Source organism: Fukomys damarensis, unplaced genomic scaffold, assembly GCF_012274545.1.
Source record: "Fukomys damarensis isolate Sample0158 unplaced genomic scaffold, DMR_v1.0_HiC HiC_scaffold_39, whole genome shotgun sequence".
Classification (NCBI taxonomy): domain Eukaryota; kingdom Metazoa; phylum Chordata; class Mammalia; order Rodentia; family Bathyergidae; genus Fukomys; species Fukomys damarensis.
This window is the reverse complement of record NW_022900951.1, coordinates 27823499-27841637: the sequence shown is the minus strand read 5'-3', so window position 1 is coordinate 27841637 and position 18139 is coordinate 27823499. Positions and strand designations below refer to the sequence as shown.

The 18139-nt window shown below is 34.2% G+C and overlaps 1 protein-coding gene across 6 annotated transcripts in view; it reads left to right on the top strand.

Annotated features, from left to right (window-relative positions):
• Dmd (dystrophin) overlaps positions 1-18139 on the top strand; it is a 2130457-nt gene that overhangs the window by 1005566 nt on the left and 1106752 nt on the right. The window lies entirely within an intron of this gene.

Genomic DNA, 18139 nt, shown 5'->3' with positions numbered 1-18139 from the left:
CTCTAATATTCAATGTTAAAGCCTGTTACAGCCTAGCACTTGGGAACTAAGCATAGTCATGTGGCTTTTGTTTTGAAGGGATTCCAGGATAACTAGAGATACAACTTTTGCTGGCACTTTTATAAGTTAGTAACATACTGATTAGGACTCTGATGCCAAATTCTCATATTTGTCTTATTTTTTTCCCTGTCTCCCACTAATGGAGGAGTAACCCAAAGTAGCTTGCCATTGGGCCCTTACCAAAGTCTGCCAGTATTGATCAGCTATGGCTACAACAATGCTATGTAATGACACACCCCAAAATCACACACAGTAATTCATTACCCCCCTGTTCACAAGGCTATAGTAAATCAACTTTCCTTCACCCTTTGGAGTGGTAAATTGGCCAAGAAGATCTATGGCATGTGTCCATATTCTGAGGCCCAAGACTGTGGGACAGTAGATACTTGAAGTATATTCTTCCATGGTAGAGTTTGCAAGCTCTTAGAAAAGCAAGCAGAAATGCAAGTTGTTTGTAAATCCTAGATTATAACATCTACATCCAGTAGTCAAAGCAAGTCAAATGACATATTCAAACCCAATTGTCAGAGAAATATACTCTCTAAAGTCATGTGAAAAAGTTAAATACATAGCCGGGAGTGGTGGCAGATGTGTGTAATCCCAGCATTCAGGAGGTTGAGGCAGGAGGATTACCCTAAATTCAAGGCCAGCTTGGACTACATAGTGAGTTCAAGGCCAACCTGAAGTATAGAGCAAAACCCTATCTCAATAGAACAATCGATCAAGTTGGATATACAATACTCCTCCAAAATATAATAGTGCATAACAATTTAACACTCCATACTACTTTTGTAGATTACGGTATTGACTGACGATTTTTGCTAGAACACAAACAACTCTCTCTGACAAGCCTAACTCAAAACTTGATGAACTCATTTGAAAATGTAATATAAATCCATTTTACACAATTTTCTTAATTCAACATTTTGGGGCATTCTTAATTTACCCAAATAATTGTATTTTAAAGCTCCTTGAAAAAATAGAATATTGAAGCAAATTTTCAGTCACAGTTTTACTTACTAATTTGTGAGTTTCCTAGGGCCTTTACCACACTTTGAAGTTGGATTTCTGAATAGCATTCTGACTTTCCATACCCAGATGTCTGCTGCCTGAACTACCATAAGCCTACTATCATGGCTCACAGTATACCCTTGAAAAAGACCATCTGGTTTCTGTCTCTTGGCAAAATTTGTTTAAAAACAAGCAGCTGCATGACAAAGTTAGGAGTCTCTGTCTAGCTGTGGTAAATAAGTTGGTTTGCAATACACATAATAAAGCATTTTTCTAAACCATGTCAATATCTCTAAAAGAGAAACATTCCTCTCTTCCAACTAAAAGAAAAATCCACAGAATTCAATGACAAGAAAAGAACTCCATCAATTTATGTTTCAGTAGCTTACCATTACTGTATGTGAAAAACAACACAAGATAAAGACCTATTTGTGAATGGATATGACTTGGAGATAAAAACAATTTTCAAGATTTATTAGAGTCAAATGTTTGGAGATTATGTTATTCAATTATTTATATTAAATATTTGTAATATCTTAAATGCTTATTCTTTGACCTCTAACATTAGTTAATATAACAAATTGTTGCACCCACGTTCCACTGCAAAATAAATTCATGCTTTAGTTTTTTAAAGTATGAGTGAATTTTCCAGTCCAATTATATATTTTTCCTTGACTCTACCTACAGTGTCAGACAAGGCACTCTTAAGGATTGATTTTGGTCTAAATAATAAAACTGCTCAATTTAATAGTATCTTGGTTTGTGTTATCCCATAAGCAAATGCTGCAAGAAGAATTTGAGTTCAATTAGTTTGTTTGGGCAGTGCACCCAAACAGCTGTGGTGGAATAGCTGGTTTTTGAGAAAGCGAAGAGAAAGAAGCCAATAAAGAGTAAGCAATCAAGGCAGCCACTACTATGGGAGACTAGAGCTCCATCTCATTGAGAACATCTGGGAAATCATAAAACATGTCTCATATTTAACTCAGGCAAAAAGCGAGACCGGTGATGTTTGTACTCCAAGTCAATCAATTGTTTTTAAAAGTATTGCTCACTGTGTCAGGATATTAAATTTTCCTTTTGCAAGCACTTCCAGCCTATCTTGCGTGTAGTTGTAGCTGGTTTTTCTGTGTCAAGGAAATCTGTCAGGCTTAAGTAATTCTTTTTTTTTTTCTCATTGAGTTGATTGGTCCATTTTAGGTATACAGTACTGTTACATTCATCAATGGGATCTTGTACCCTTACATGACAGGTCTTGATTCTCATTTTTCCCCTTACCACTGCCCTCCCTTCACTCCCTCCTCCCTTCCATATAGGCTTAAGCAAATCTTACATGGTTAGTGGTGCTAATCTGTTTTGTTTTGTTTTGTTTTTCTGAGACAGGGTCTCACTATGTGCTTGAGACTGACCTGGAACTCACTATGCAGACCAGGCTGGTCTTGAACTCACAGTGATCCTCCTGCCTCAGCCTCCCAAGTGCTGGGATTACAGGCGTGCGCCACCACACCTGGCCAGTGGTGCTAATCTTTAGGCAAGGCACACTGGAGTGTCAAGACCCTAGAGAATGATTGGAGCTCCAGAGAGATATTCCACCAAGTGTGGGGAAGGGACTTTATTAACCTAATGAGGGCCAGTGTACCTCCCTACCCAGCTGTTCTCTCTTCCGTGTATTTATGCTTCTTGGTTGACTCCTACTATTCTCTAGATCTTGAATTGTCCTTAGTTTTCACATTCTGATGTTTGCTTGGTTGTGTCTTTCTGATTCTACCTTATTGACTGGTTTGTTTCCTAAAAACTTCATTCAAGTTTACCATTGTTATTTGTATGTATCAACTTTGTTTAGTTCTTTAAATTATTGATTCTTTACAATTTTAAAAAGGATCCAGACACTTTTTTATGTTTTGTTTTTAAAGTGAGATTCATACCAGTTAGTGACATGAGTAGAAACAGGAAGTAAAGACCATAGATACAATAGGCCAAATTCTTGCATGTAATTACAAACTTGAATTTGTCTTTTTCTTTCTCCCATGAAGGCATTGTGTAGAGGTATTTCTCAAATAATTAATGTAAGGAAAGTTTCTTTTATGGCAATGATACCGCAAGTCATCTGCAAATTATTCAACACTACTCTTTTAGATTAAAAATACCAGTTGAGATTTTTATTCCTTTTTAGAATTACAGAATCTATAGAAGCTTAAGTCCAAGAAGACACAATTTGAGGGTATTCCTAGAGAAGTCAAAAATGAACTATTTCTCAGTAGAGATGAATGAAGACAAATTTTTCTCATTAATCCATTTTGTTTCATGATCCAAATATTTCACCACATGAAATTTGGCAAAATGCACAATAATAAATAGAGAGCTAGAAGATGCAAGTAAAGAACAGAAAAAATGTGCCAGATTTTACAGTTTTATTTTTGCTGGTATTTGTGATTGAACCCAGGACACTATTACTGAGCTACATCCCCAATCCTTTATATTTTATTTTGAGATAGGGCTTTGCTTAGTTGTTCAGGCTGACCTTGAACTTGCAATCTTTTGGCCTCAGTTTCATTAGTAGCAGGGATTATAGGTATACACCACCACACCTAACCAAAAGCAATGCTTTTGAAATGTGTATAAAGAAAAAAAAATTTAAGAATACCAAAATGTTGAAATAGATTATATAAAGTGAAAATTGCATCTTTACTAAGACAAAGGACTGCAAATTGTACAACGTTTTTGTTGTTTTCCTTTTCTTTGCTTTGTCTTGTTTCATAACAAGAGAATACCTTTGGCCAATCTAGGGCATTACAAAAGCCAGGACTTTGGTGATGGTGAGGTTTCAAAGATTGGTAAGAAAATTATAGATTGGTTTAAAAGTATTATAATAGCTTCCAATCTCATTTTTTCCAGGATTCTGTGTGTAATAAAACATAAGCCACAACATAGCTAAACATTTAGGTTTTCCCTGGCCTGTATTGACCACCTGATAGTTCTTTTGGTTTTTGATGACTTATTTCTAGTATGAAAGGTATAACCACTTATTATTGTAATAATTTCATAATTATAGTTATTATAGAACCATTTATTGACTGTCAAATATGATGAAAAAGAAAAGTGCTAAGAAATATATTGTGTGGGAAGACTGACCTTATTAAACATATCAATAGCCATTAAAATAAGATCCCTCAATATGTGTCCATTTTCCTATGAATGACTCTAATTTCTCATTCTTTATGGCTGAGTAATATTCCATTTTATAAAAAAAACACATCTTCTTTATCCAGTCTCCAACTGATAGACAAATGGGATGTTTCCAAGTTTTAGCTATTACAAACTGTGCCGCTATAAACATTGGTGTGCATACATCACTGTAGTATGATTCTTTTAAATCTTTTGGAAAGATAACCAGCAGAGGGATAGCTGGGTCAAGTGGAACCTCTAGATCTAGCTTTCTGAGGTATCTCCATATTGATTTCCACAGTGGTTGCACCAGTCTGCACTCCCACCAACAATGGAGAAGGATTCCTTTCTCCCCACAACCACGCCAACATTTGTTATTGTGTGATTTCTTGATAGCAGCCATTCTTTGTGGGGTGAGGTGGAATCTCAGTGTTGTTTTCATCTGCATCTCTTGAATGACCAGTGATGTGAAGCGTTTTTTCATATATTTACTTGCTGCTTTTACTTCTTTGTCTGAGAAATGTCTGTTCATTTCAGGTGCCCACTAAGTGAAATATATAAGTCATACATGTGTAAATACCAAATAGTTTCTCTGGTGTCAAAAACTATAATAGTACACAAGATCCTAATGGGATAATTAAGAGTGTAAAATAAAAAGAAAAGGGCTAAAGGTGTAGGTAAAGGAGGAGGGTAGGGCAAAGGAAATAAGGGAAAAGTAAAAATATGAGAAAATGAAAAAATGGAAATAAAGAGTATATTAATGGGGAGGGAAGGAGGGGGTGAAGAGAAGGCGGGGACAAGGGGAAAAAAATGAGAACCAAGACCTGTCATGTAAAGATACAAGATCCCAGTAATGATGGTAACTGTATTGTAGACCTAGATTGTACCAATAAACTCAATAAAAAGGAAAAAAAAAGCTTCTTTGTATGTACGACACTTACATACTTATAGGATCCCAATGATAAATGTAACTGAATTGTATACCTAAAATGTACCAATAAACTTAATAAAGATAAAAAAATTTCATGAGGGATAACTGTTAAAATTAGAAAATATGTTCAACACAAAATTTTTCCCTGAAAGTTCTTTAAATGATTTTCATGATGCTATTTCTGCCCACAATGTCCAAATCTTTAGTTCAAAGACTACAAGTAGAAAAAATTAAAATACTTATTTGCTCAGAAATATTCTATTAATAAGATAATGTTGTTTGAAGGTAAATAGAGTACATAAAATACAGTTTAGCTTTTGTAACTACACTTAGCCGGGTGTGGTGGTGCACGCTTGTAATCCAAGCACTTGGGAGGCTGAGGTATGAGGTTGGCTGTCACTTCTAAGCCAGCCGGGGCTTCAAGGATAACAAGAAGTACACAGAGAAAACTTGTCTTGAAAAAATATGTATATATTCTGATTATACTACCTTTCAACATTTATGGATTGTTTTTCTACATTAAAAAAAAGACATAGATACACTGTTTTATTTCTGTTGAGGGCAGTAGTTTCTTAGACTATATGAAAATAGTTTAGAGGTTAACTTCATTTACACATCTTCCTTTGAATATTAAATATTCAAAATGATTCTTTAAATCTATACCTGAAGAATAGATGAGGGTTGGTGAGAAAGGATAGAATAATTGGTGTTGCTGGGCCTTTGTTCATGTATCTGTCATTAGATGGAAGGTGTCTCTTAACATTCAAACTCCTGCATGAGTTTCCTGCAGGGGATATTTTTCTTTTCTTTCTTTTGAGTTTCAAGGCTAAGATGTATTTCATGTCTCTTGGAAGTAAAAATAAGAAAGGTTTTTATGGAAAACATGCTGTCTTCATCCTAATGAAGAAATTCTTATGGCAATTTCAGTTGCTCAAATGTTAGGCTGTCCATTAAAATTAGAATCTAGTTAATTCTATAAATATTAGTGGTGTCATTTTAAGAAATTGATAAAGAGCAAAGTTTGCTACATTCCTGACTTAAAGTGGAAAATATAATTTTTATTGGTATATGTTCACAGTATTTTTCCATTGTGATTGAAACTAGTAATGTTGATACAAATATTGTTCTTCCACATGCTAAAATTTAATTATTTCAAAGCATGATACCATCCCCAATAGCTGATGTTCTGCAAAATAATCTCTGTAATCACATGCCAAGTGTTCACCATATCTTTCTTGAGTTATCTTTTAAGACTGAGTTCAATAAAGACTTATGCTTAATAGATTATCCCAGAGACCCAGCAATAATGCAAAGTATCAATGATCAAAAAATGACTTTTCATATATAATAAGCCCTTAGGAATGCTGATACAATTTTTAAAAGTTGTTTACATGTTTTTGTCACGTATGTGTTTCTATTTTCTGCACTTCATTATTTTTCAACATATTAAGTTGCTGTCTTACATTGGGCTCCTCAAGAAACAAAAGTCTGACTGGACATGCCCGTGCCTGTGGACAACACTGTGGAGGATGAGAGAGTAGGATCACAGATTGAGCCTGGGCTGGGACACATAGCCAGTTCAAAACCAGCCTGGAGTACATAGCAAAATCATGTCTCAAGAAACCAAAAAGTAAAAAATAAACAGACTCTGAGATAGAGATCTCTATGCAGATGGCACACTGGTTAATGCTCTTACAAACAATGCTATTACTCTGTCATAAAGAAAGATAAACATGAAACACTTGTAGGAAAATGGATACATCTTGAGAATACAATGTTAAGTGAAATTAGGCAACAAGCTTGTATATTGTGTGGTCTCTCTTATATGAAAAGTTCAAGTTATAAATACAGAGAAAAGTAAATGGAAGTAAGAAAATAGATCTTTCTCAAATGGGAAGGCAATGAAGAGATGGAGGGAGGGGGGAAGATGGGAAGGAAAGAATGAAAAAAGAATGATTTTTTAATGTACATGTACCAACTCCACACAAGGAATGAAAACATTATGTACTGCAAACGTGTATTAATAAAAAAGAACAATTCTTGTGAGGGTATGAAGTAAACAGGATAGGGCAGGGAGGTAGTTGATTGGTGATGCAGTCATAAGAGCCTTCACTTGGCTTCATGTGGCACTTGGATTGTGTTCACTCTCTTCCTGGGTAAGGCAAGAAGTGGACCTTTGGGGCCCATTCCATCAACAATTAAATCCATTGGATAAGAACCCCCCCCACACACCTCCTTAGGTAGTGCATTCTTCGGGTAGGAAGTTCCTGTATGTGGAGAGAAATTTACAAGAAAGTCTTAGCTATGATTTGTTAGTAGGTAATACTCCCTACAACTGGGAGACTCGATGCTTCATTTGTAATTGGTGAATCCGGGTGGTATACCACAGAATCCACAACAGGAGTCATTTATCCTTTGGAGACATATATTGTTTTAAAGTAAATTTTTATACCTCATAATGCATTTTGGTGTTGGTCTGGCCCACCTACTCGCTATTTAAAGCAGCTTTATTGTATTAATGACATACGATAAGCTGCACAATTCAATTAGATACACTTTGACATATGTACAGACCAGTGAAACCATTACTAAATCAAGCTAATGAACATATCCATCATCCTCACATATCTCCTTTTGGTAATCACCCTATGCTGCCACTCCCCTCATTCCTGGGCAACCATTAATCTGCTGTCTAACACTACAAAATAGTGTGCATTTTCTAGAATATTGTAAAAGTAGAGTCATCAAGTATGTACCATTCTTCTACTCTGTCATCTTTCACTTTTAAGCTATCAATTTTGATTCTGTAGGTAATAAGATTTCTGTACAAGTGTATTCATTAAATGAATCAATTAAAACATTCTACTTGATTATGATACTAGCTCCTGGGTCTCCATTATATGTTTTAAAGACCATTCTGTTAGCCTCAGGTTTCAATAATGTTGATACTTGTATAGTTATTTCTGTATAAGCATCAATTCATATTTATAATCACTTATTTTAAAAGCTTTCTGACAATTAAAAATATTTGATTCATTGTGTGGGTACAGAAAATAATGTTCCTTTTAAGTATAACGATGCTCAGATTTTATAATTTATTGTGATAAAGTATAATTAATTAATCATAAAATTAGGATACTTGTAACATTTTCTACAATCACCAACATCACATGAGAGCATTCCCCCTGAAATCACAAACTTGCTCTTAAGCTCATTTTCCTAGTCCATCATGTTTTTTAAGTCTACGTAATTCCTATTGATAGACTCGTAATTTGTTGTTTTGAGGTATCAGTATTAGTTATAAAAGGAATTGTTAAAATCACATATTTTATGAAGTTTTCTTACCTTTACCAAGTCAGTGGCACAACTACATTCATCCCTCAAAGCTGTACCTTGGTTAGGTTTGCAATTTCAGAAACACACTTGGATTATTTCTGATAATGACCCTGGGCTGAAACATTTATTGTCTTCTCTTTATACCTCCACAAACATTAATTCCACATTTCAGTATTTACTGAGTTCTGCAGTCCCTTCCTTTACCTGTTTTCGTGTCGTCTTTCTTTTCATTCTCCTTGACACCAATCTTAAGTAAGTAATTTCCTTCTAAGAGATCTCTTTCCACCCAAATCCCTGTCTATTTTGAAAAGTTAATCTTTCTAAAGCAGCACTTCCTGCTTCGTATTCTTCAGCACAGGAACCTGCAATGGTTCTTTGCTGATACCTTGGTTTTCAACTGGTAACCCCTGGAGACAAGAGCTAAAGGATATGTATGCCTTGTTGTTTGGCCAGTAGGGAACTTTAAAAGGCAATGAAACAAGGCAGGGGTTTGACTGGTCAATGCAATCACTTTAACTTATTTCCTTATACTTCATAAAGCTTTAAAGATGTTTGTGTCCCACATTTAGCCTGAAGGCATTTGATTTTATAACCCCCTAGCCCCAAGGCTAACATCAAAAATTCTTGGTCTGGCATTCGAAACCCTAAAGTAAAGTACCTTAGCTTCTCTGACTTATATTTTCATGCAGCTCTACAGAAAATTATATTTATTTTATCTAAAACACCCATATTCTAAAATCCTTTTGAGTCTAATTTCGCAAATAAAAGTATTTCCTGCCTATAGCCATTAGGAGGCTTTGGTTAAAAGAAGCGCAAGCAATCTCCGTTTAACTTAAGTGAAATGGAATCTCCTGGAGAGAAGTTTCACAGAAATGGAACTAAGTACTGAATAGCAATTTATTGGATAGCTCACAGAAATGTGAAGGCAACTGTCACCCAGGAGAGATAGCACTGAGAAATCTGGAGTTCAAAAAAGTTACTTTTCTGGAATCTACTGTCAAGATAGTTTAGCTTTAAACTCTATTGTCCCTATCATTCTCAATTCTAGATTCAAATACCTAAATATAACGAACCTCAGTTAGGTCAACGTTTCAACTTACTAGAATTTTCAGAGCAGTATGATTACAAATTCCCTGAAAATAATGTGGAATGAGACAAAAATAATTCTACTAAAAAAAAAGACCTGCAAACAAAGGTAGAAATACTTATTCAGAATGATTAATGCTAGTGTCATGGGAAGTATGAAATATGAAATATATCTCTCAACCTGTTAACTGTATGATATGCCAAGTTCTTCACTATAAATCGAAGAACGAATCCTAGAAATAACAGAGGTTAAAAGTAGGAAGATACTTTTTGATAGGAAAGCCCTGAGGCGCAGGAGGGGTCCCAAGTGGGTAGCCCAAGGACCTCACTTTACAGGGAAGTTTTATAAGGTGAAACCCATGTGGCTACAAAGTGGGCCACAGGCATGGACATCCAATAAGGTTACAAGTAATGGTAATGATGGTTCAGTTGGGAAGCAAGTCACGTAGTAAGCGTAGATGGCAAGAACAAGGATTCTCTTAGGTGGCAGCAGGTCCAGAGGACTCTGGTCACTCCTAGGGTGGTCGATGCCTATCTATACTTTACTAGGCTCAGTTTGTTGAAGAAGTATGTGGGTCTGGTCATCTTGTCTCTACCTTGAGGCCTGGTTTTCAGCCTCAAGATGTAGCTGTGGTGTGTTTCACCTTTGTCCCAGCCCTCTCAAGGGCTTAGCCTTATCTGATTGCCTATAATATCTCTACCTAGCTCATCTATCTATAATACTAGGAGCCATAAAAACTAACCCTTTAATTTCAGTGGCTTGAAAATGTTTATTTTATGCTCATGTAACTTCTGAGGTAAAGCAGACAACTACCTGCCACACAGTGATTCAGGGACCTAGAGTGCCTCCATCTTATGGCTCTTTCATATCAGCATGGAAACCAGAGAGGCAATAACAAAGAGGAGCTGAAGAATTAACACTGACCACAGAGTGCCACGGATGAGAAATGGTGTATGATTTTTCTCACAATACCGTTTCCCATGTTGCCCATTGCAACTGCAAGGGAGCAGGGGAGGCAATGGAATACTGGGATATTTGGTGAGCACTAATTCTGTCCACCACAAAAGGGACAGACCAAAATAAATAAATAATAAACTGACAAAATGCATTCATTAAATGATTCTTCCATACTCTGATTAAAGGCTGCCTTTCTATCACAGCTTTCTGAATGGGTCCATCCAAATAAAATCTCTGAACCTCTGGAACATTCCATGTATTTACATGGCTTTCTGTCACAATAATTTGGGACTACTCCTTATATGAATTATTTCATAAGCTTTTGTGTGACAGTGAACAAGAGTATTAATTTATCCAAATCATAGTAGAATTTTACATTTAACAATCTTTGAGGAGAGTATACTAATATTTTCTTAAAATATATTTATAACAAAATACATAATGATGGTTCGTTATGAACAAGTTGATTAGTTATTCAGAAAAACAACATTCTTTTTTGTTTATATTTATCTTGAATATAATTTAATTTAAGAATTGAAAATCCTAATAAAACTTAGTGTAAAGTAGAACAACAATAATTTTATAGTTGAAGAAAATGCTATGTTTCGTATCATTTCAATGATATACGTAGAAAACTTTCAATTTTGCAAAAATCATATAGTATGGAGTATTTGCATTAGAAAGAATTATATGGGTACTTTAAATTTGAAAAGTAAGTATGAATATGTAGCATCATTTGGAGATTGGATAAAGAAGATGTGGTTTTTCTATAAAATGGAATACTACTCAGCCAAAAAGAATTAGAAATTAGATTATTTCATAGGAAAATGGATACATATTGAAGATATACTCCTAAGTGAAATAAATAAGTCACACATGTGTAAATACCAAATAGTTTCTCTGGTGTCAATAAACTGTAATATTACATAAGATCCTAAAGAGATAAATGACATTGTGAAATGGAAAGAAAAGGGCTAAAGGTGTAGGGAAAGTGGGAAGGGTAGGCGAAAGCTAATAAGGGAAAATTTAAAAAATATGAGAAAATGAAGAAATGGAAATGCAGTGTTTGTAAGGGGGGAAGGGAGGAGGCGGTGAAAGGAGGGCAGGGACAAGGGGAAAAAATGAGAACCAAGACATGTCATGTAAAGGTACAAGATCCCAATGATGAATGCAACTGTATATATACCTAAAATGTACCAATAAACTCAATAAACTAAAAAAATATAAAAAATATTCACAATAGAAATATTTCATGAACTTGGATGATATTTAAAACTATTGATCATCATATAATATGACTAGGTAAAAATTGAAAAAAATGTAATTTTTTAGAATTTTTTCTTTAATAGTACATGTTTGTAGCACATAATGTTAACATTTCTTGTAGTGAGTTGGTACATGTACATGATCATCTCAATTTCTTTTTTCATATTTTTCCTTCTGGCCCTTCTCCCTCATCCATCTAATGAAGTATTTTATGTGATAAATTAAAATAAAGATTTTAATATTACTACTAGCAGATCTTTAAACACCAAGAGGAAGTGACACTGGCAAAGCAAACAAGATTTATTGTGTTATCCTAAGTGTATTCTAAATCCTTCAATAATATGTATATGATATGCTTCTATTTCCAGCCACTTCTGCCTAGGATCCTTTTAAAAAACTATTATTTAGATCTAATATGATGTCAGCTGTGTACACAATTTGTAGTGCAAAGAAGTAATTCTATTGAATTATTTTGGCTATTGGTACCTGAGACCTATTTCTGAATCATATTTTTCTATTAATGTAAGTTGCGCTCTTCTATGAACCTAATTATGGCTATGTGCCAAACATTGAGAAGGAATAGTTTACCCTGATCTTTAACACTCCAAGGAAATATGTTGCCAGTCACATATCGCACATAGATCTGTTATTTTATAGCTAGGCATTTGAAAGCCAAATTATTTTGCAATTATACAAGATTTGATCAGCATCTATGGTGAATATTTATTTTTTTAAATATTACAATAAAAGATACATTGTCATTAACCCCCCTCAAGATACTCACCCTTTGTTTGAACATACTTTCCCATTATACCACTTTCTCAAGCAGTTCTGGAAGTCCTCTTTTGTGAGGGTCTTTAGTTGTACTACTGTGGCTATCTGAATGTCCTCAAAACAGAATAAGCATATTTAAAGTGCGGAAGAATATTATGAGAGGGGTTAATAACAATGTGTCTTTTACTGTAATCATAAAAATGAAAATCTAAATATTCACTATATACTTTTATAGCTCAGCCTCTTTCAGACTCGAGTACTTGTTCATGAAACAGTTTCTACTGCTGTTTTCAATAGGAGAAGAAAGCAAAAAGCACTGCATTGATACTGAAATTTTACATTTGAGTTTTCCATCTAATTTAAACACGATATCACTCTGCAGTGCATGATCAGAAGATAAGATTTAGCTTTAACAGGTGAGTCTGGGTATTAATATTGGAACAAAGTCATTTGAGATTGCTACTTCCATCTCATATTATGTTTTTGATTTTTCATCTGTATACTGAGAATAAGATATTCTATCTCCCGATATTTAAGTTCTTTTAACTCTTTGAAGACATATGTCTTCTATGAAACAAAAGAATTGATACCACAATTTTCTTTATCAGGAATCAGCAAACTTACTTTATAATGAGCCACGCAGTAAACATTTTAGGCCTACTGGATAATATGGTCACTGTCATAAACTATTCAACTCTGCTGTTTTGGTGAACACTTCTATAACAAAATAATGCTTGTTTTTGTATTCTAATAAAATATTATTATAAAAACAGTGAGGGAAAAAGCACAAAACATGAAACAAGCTGAGGACCTCAAAAATTAAATAATTACCATAAGATCCAGTAACTGCTCTTTTGGACATATCCAGTATTGACAGCAGGGCCTCTAACAGATATTCTTATGCTTATGTTCATCACAATAGCAAAAGGTGGGAATAACCCAAGTAGTACTGAAGGATGAATGGAAAAACAAAATATGATACATCCATATAGCAGAGTAGTATTCAGCTTTACAAAGGAAGGACATTATCACAGGTGCTACTACATGGATGAAACTTGAAGATACTATGCTAAGTGAAATAAACCAGACACACAAAGAAGATTGTTGTATGGTTTGATTTAGATGAAGCATCTAGAGTAGGCAAATTCATAAACCCAAAAATGGAATGATTATTTTCAGGGGTTGAAAGTAGGGAAGAGTAGAGAGTTGTGGTCTATTGGGTTATGTAGTTTTAGATTAGAAAGTGGAAAAGTTCTAAAGATGGATGATGATGATGATGATGCAACAATATCAATGTATGTAATTCCACTGAACTGTGAACCTTCTGTAATTAAAATGGTAAATTTCATGTTTTGTAGACTTACCCACAATAAAAAGGACAAGTCCATGTGCTTCAATTGCTAACCCTAGTCTATGATAGTATTCATAAGGCACTTTTAATAGACTTTATACAGTTATGAATAATTGCATATGATGATAAGTACTTAAGTTACCCTTTTCATAATGAAAACACATATCTTCCATATTGTGACTCATATTATTTTGTACTTACATGACTACCTTTTCTCTCTCTTCACCCTCATAACTTTATACACACAAGCACATACAGACACACAATTATCTACTTGAATATGACAGTTATATATTCATTACTTAGCTCATTGTGTAATACAAGAAATATTCAGTAATGTATTTAACAGATATATGTGATCATTTTCCCTTTCTACAACCACTTTTCATCTCTACCACACCACTCCACAATTTCACATCTCATACTGTGTGTCTGAACTAAGAAAGAATAAATAACTTTCAGAGAAATTTTAACAGGAAGGGTTTCAGTTTTAAACGTGGAAGCAAAGGAAATGAAGATGAATGACTGTATTACCCAAAAGAGAAGACTGAAATGAGATAAAATCTATTTAGGTTGATATAGACATGAATAATTACCCACATAAAATTGAGAGAAGGAAAAGACCCAGATGAACAAAGATGATAAACCAAAGAGTTGATAAAATAAAGTGATTTAACCAACTACTACTTCTCCCAAAGTGCCAGGGATATGTTTGATACAACATAATGTGCAACTTGACTAAGTTCTCCCAGCTACCCTACTTAGCTTTTCATTCTCTAGAAATTTGAAGAGCACATCATAGTTTTTGAAAATGTGTATCTATGGGACTTAAATCTCCTGGCAAGAGAAGCCTCTTTATTTAGCTAAATGGGCACTTAGTAAGAAAATTCATGCTGCCTGCCTCACAAGTGCAAAGTCCTGAATTTGATTCACAAGAAAGAAAGAAAGAAAGAAAAAGAGAGAGAAAGAAAGAGAAAGAAAGAAAGAAAGAAAGAAAGAAAGAAAGAAAGAAAGAAAGAAAGAAAGAAAGGGGGGCAAAGGAAGGAAGGAAGGAAAGAAGGAAAACAAACTTCTATTGTCTTGGGCTTGATTGTGCTCAGAAAGGAGTCATAAAGTCTTCAAATACTTTGCTTCCTCATTTCATTTACATAAAAGAGTCATTGATTAATCATTTTCTCATGTTCATCTACATTTCTTTGTTTCTTTACTGGAGTCACATGCAATCTTGTTAAATTTTTGTAGATACTCTTAAAGACCTGGAAGATATATTTCATTGCTATAGCTTCAAAACCTACCATGCTGTGTAGAAGGTAATAGACAAAACTGTTGTCCCTCACTTCCCTAAATTCATACCAGTACTTAATCTCTTAAGAATTTTTATAAATTACTTATTACTTGTTATACATTTGCTAGGCACTATCATGAGAAAGAACATCATCATCTTCTTATTTCCTTTTTAATTTGCCTTCTCATTTGTTTATTCAACAAATAATTGACTTCTGATTACTTTCCAAGAACTATATATAAATTTAAAGAACACTCATTGTTTCTGCCTTTTTGAAGATTAGAGTTTAGTGGGGGAGACATATTTCAATGCAATAATTATACATATGAATATGCAGTTACAAGTTTCAGTAATTAATTTTAATTAGAAAGAGCTATGAGATATTTTAACAAAAAGATATTCTGTAATCTAGGGGATGAGAAGAATTCTCTGCAGAAAAGATATTAAGACAGATCTGCTACCAGGGGAAAGTGTTTGGGAATCACCTTAACAAGGTCTCAAAATGTTGGGAGAGATTGTGAAATATTTAAGAATCTAAAAGAAAGCTAGTGTGCCTGCTCATGGTGAGAAAGGCCGAGTGTGTCAAAGATTAGTTTGTGCAAGTTCTTGTGACCCATAAGGGTTACATTTTTAACATAATGGAAAAACATTGAAAGTTTTAAGTAAGGCTGTGATATAATCATTGCTTTTGTTAAAAATAATAGGTTGGAAGAGAATTTTCTTTTTTGGGGGGGGTACTGGGGATCGAACTCTGTCCTTGCGCTTGCAAGACAGAAAGCGGAACCACTGAGCTAAATCCCCCACCTGGAAGAACATTTTCTGAAAGCAAAGTGACAATTTAGCATACCAAAGAATGGATGAAGACAGACCTGGCTTTACATGACAATGGAAACACAGATAACCACATATCTTAGGTATATATGTTTGGGTTGGTATTACTAGCAACTTGTGATCCATTTGAATGCAGAGTTGAGAGAGTTGGATTCCTAAACATGTAATACTGAGACAGAGAACAAAAAAATCATATTTGGAGGTAAGGACATTTCCAGATTTATAAATAGTAAATATGAGATCCATGTTGAACCTCTAAATGAAAGATAAAAGAAATATAAATACCAAGATATAAATGTGGTACCCATAGGCAAATAAATTCTATTTTAAAGTTATATGAATATATAGCATAACCTAAGGAAAGCATATAGATAAAATATTAATAAAGACAAAGCCTTGAGGAGCTCTTAACATTTATTGACCTTGCTAGGAATATGCCTGCCAAAATGCCAGGAAAAATATCCAGGTAGGAAGAAAACCAGGAGATAGAATTTGGAAAAGAGCCAGTAAATGATGACGATCACTTTAAGATAGTAGTGATATTGTTCATCAGTCGCTTACCCATTAGAAGTAGGTGGCTATGTGTTGATTATGAATACAATGCCTTTTCTTGTCTCCTATTTATAAAACTCTTAACCATCATGTTCAGCGTCAAAATATTAGGAACTATGTTTTAAGAAAAATTTCTCGTGTCAGAGAAAATGAGAGTTTATGAAATTCCTTTTAGCCTACATGGATAGGAATACAATAAGCAAAAGAAAAATAAAACCTGTTAAACTAGGCAAGTAAAACTTAATAGGAAAGAGAAAATATTACTAAGAGAAATGGGAAGAAATTTGCTTGCATTATTAGCTCAAATGAGAATGAGGAATACTCACATTTACTCCTTCTATTATGTGTTTCTAAGATAGAAATAAAATAATGTTTCCATTTTGAAGAGGGATAATAGATTATAAGGAGAAGACAAAATGGGATTTTAGAAATGATAAATATTTAAATGTGAAAAACAGTACTTCAATATTCCCACTGAGATATAGGCAGTAAAAACACTCTACAATGAGTAATATGCAAGTGAAACTCTTGTAAATCCTCTAGACAAATGTTCTACGGAACTGTAAAGTACTATAATTATTATTGCTGTTATCAGAAAAATAAATACATATTTTCTAAGCACCAGATGAGGAGCTTACCTCATTTTTCTAGGAAAATGATTGTGCACTGAATGTTTCAAAGCACATTTGATGCAAGTGAGACACCATATACAGAGTAGTTTAAATGAGGCCCCTGAAGATGCTAGATATTGCTGTAGGGTTGCAAGTGTCCTGCAAGGCAAGAGTCCTCATGGTTGTGTGATAATAACTGCATTAGTATCTTCAATTGTAGGGTGTCCTTGGTATACAATATCTTGGCTCACATTCTGAAATATCTAGGTGTCTGTGGGTTTTTAGTCCTTGGATATAAAACAAGATCATAAAGAAACAAAAACAATACATTCAAAGCTGGCCATTATTTTGTGTGGTACAATATATTGACAGGACCAAAACAGACTGGGAACCTTTCTAAGAATAAGTGAATCTAGGATACCATTAAGAACACAGTTTTGGAATTGGATTGCTCCAGGTTTAAATCACAGCTCCATGCATTTCTGACTGTTGAACTACTTGACAAGTTATATATGATCCTCAGTTCCCCTGATTAATGAAATGGGGAGGATACAGCTATGACTCTGGCCCTTGCTGTTAGCACCCTGAAATACATGTCAGTATATTCTTGTCTCTTCTTCAAGAATCTTTGCACTCTGGTGATTTCAGACTTCTTTAAAATAATAACAGTAATTCAAGTTCACCATAAAATTAAGGGACCATGGATTCAAAAGTACTTTTTTATAGGTATTTGCTAATGTTCTGATATTTTTTTATTTTAAAACAAGAGTAGATTTAGATTTCAGCCACTATAATACTGTTTGCAAAGATCTATTCTATTGAAATGCACAATTATGACTTAGTGAAACCAAATTCCTGCCAATAAAACACTTAGTTTTAGTATTATATTCAACTTTAAACATCATTAAATGCATAGCCAAAAAAG